This window comes from Solanum tuberosum, unplaced genomic scaffold, assembly GCF_000226075.1.
Source record: "Solanum tuberosum cultivar DM 1-3 516 R44 unplaced genomic scaffold, SolTub_3.0 scf00445, whole genome shotgun sequence".
NCBI classification, from domain to species: domain Eukaryota; kingdom Viridiplantae; phylum Streptophyta; class Magnoliopsida; order Solanales; family Solanaceae; genus Solanum; species Solanum tuberosum.
In genome coordinates, this window is record NW_006239374.1 from 18,664 (window position 1) to 21,342 (window position 2,679).

Genomic DNA, 2,679 nt, shown 5'->3' on the forward strand with positions numbered 1-2,679 from the left:
TTTTTTGAGATTCAATCAATTTTTTTTGTCTTTGAAATATTTCTAGCTGTTAATTTAATTACTGTATAGTACTTTCTAAGAAATTTTCAAATAATATATATTATTTCATTTGTCCCAATTTATGTGTCACCGGTAAAATTTGAAGAGTCAATCAGATCTTTTTATATATTTTTTATATCTTTTTAAAATAATTAAGTAATTAATTATCGTGATTCATAATATTTTATACAATTATTTAGTATAGTAAAATAAATTTAAAAGAAGCAAACAAAACTAATTCATCATAGGAAATTACCAAAGCATCCTTCAATACATCAATAATGGGTCCGACTTTTTGTTTTTAAGAAATTGCACATTCGAAGGATATTTTTGTCCGAAGTAGAAATATTGTGTAAAAAATGTGTATCTATTGTGATTTTGAATGTTTTATGGGGTAATAGGACGCACGAAAAGTTAAGGTGTCTTTTTGAAAATCTGGGACAACTTCAAGTATCACTTAATGTTTTTTCTCAAAATCTAATTTACTTTCCTAAACTATGTATCAGATCAAAACCAGATTAACAAATTCAAAAGGAATGAGTAATAAATAGCTCATACAATGACATATTTATTATTTAAAAGAAGTACTCCTTTTGGTTGAAAGCTAACAAGATAGTTACTACTATTTCTATTCCTATTCCTATCTTGTTAGCTTTTGGTTGAAAGCTAACAAGATAGTTATAATGATAGTTACATTGTGGCTTATTATATATAGAATATATAGATAGATTTGTAGATTTTCCAAAAGACCAATCTCTGTAAATTTGCTTAATTATATTTCGATACAATGAACTTCTTTCTACATACAATACAAATTTTTAACTGTTAAATCACTTTGTAATAAAAAGTTGCAAATATTCTGTCTAAATGAAGCTGCAAGGCATGTTCTCAAAAACATGCAGCTATTCAAGATCCTTCATCCATCGAAGTACTCAAATATATAAATAGCTTCGAAACTCAAATTTTAAAATTTGTCATATCGCAAACGTGAATCATTTTGAACAAATAATATATCAATATACTTAAAATATCGAAAGGAGCTCACATCTAAAATTTATGATGTTCAGAGGAGATTTGAGTTGATCGAAATTGAAAAAATTAAGAACAAAACTAAAGTTGGTTAATTTAATTTCTTTGCAAGACGAAACATGTTACATGGATAATGATCTCCTTCAATTGTGGAGATTGGACTTGCGTGGACATTTGACATGTATAGTTGGCATGTCGTGAAGGGTAAAGCTACCTACATGTGGGATCAACTGAATTTAGTAGATTTTGTTCAAATAGTATATTCATTTTAATAAATTAATCAAATATATGTATAAATATTAAATTTTTTAAAAGGAAAATTATGCGGATAGGCCGCATATACTAGTTAATTAGCTAACATAGTTATAGTTTGAATAAATTACGGTTTGCAGCTAAATTTTAGCTGTAATTATGTCACTTATACATTTACAAATATAGATTATACATATATATACACAATAATATTACAGTTATACAAATACAATTAGTCTCTCTCCACTCTCTACCCTCTCTCGCTTGCCGTTCTCCTCCCTCTCCCAATCTCGCTGGCCAGATATACAAATACATATGTATATCAGTTGCATATATATAATTATCTGACAGATATACATATACAGTTAGTCTCTCTCCACTCTCTGCCCTCTATCGCTTGCCTCTCTCCCAATCTCGCTCGTCTCTCTCCCCCTCTCCCAATCTCGCTCGCCAGATATACAAGTACATGTGTATACCAGTTACAACTATACAATTGTTTAACAGATATACATATACAATTCGATAGATAGACATATACAATTCGCCTCTCTCCACTCTCCTCCCTCTGATCTCTTGCTCCCTCTCTCCTCCCTCTCCAATCTCGTTCGCGTCTCTCCTCCCTCTAATATCTAGCTACGAATCGTAATTATCAAATTATAGTTATGGAGTATAATTAAGTTATTTTTGAGTGGTTATAAGCAAAAAAATTCCAATTTAAAATCCTAACTATAGATTTCTCATTTGGCCACAATATGTTAAAAAATAAAAAGTGTCCATGTGAATTAATTACAATGTATTTTCCAGGAAACTCATAGGACTATTGTTTTTCTTGTCATATTAATAAGTTTAGCGTCAACGACTCAACATCCTAATTACTTTCTGAAGTCACCAAACCCTTCCCGTATGGCTTTAACTATTAAAAAATATAGTTTTTAAAAGTATTTTTTTAAAAGTCGAACTTTAGTAACTTTTAACTTATTTTTTAAACTCATTTCTAACTTATTTTAAGTTATTTTCTACTTTGTCAAACACTCCCAAAAACAAAAAAATAAATGACTTAAAAGTAGATTTGACCAATTGTAAAGTCAATCCAAACAGACTCTAGACTTTCATTTTAGGAAGGGAAAATGATCAAATATGCCCCTAAACTATTCGAAAAGGTCTAGATATACCCCTCATTTAAAGTTTGGCTCACTCGTGCCCTCGCCGTCCAACTTTTCGTCTAGATATGCCCTTATGGACGTTAAACGCCAAATGGAATTGCCACATCATTTTTACATTACCACGTGGCATTGAAAAAGGGTCAAATATACCCCTAAACTATTCGAAAAGGTCTAGATATACCCCCCTTTTAAATAA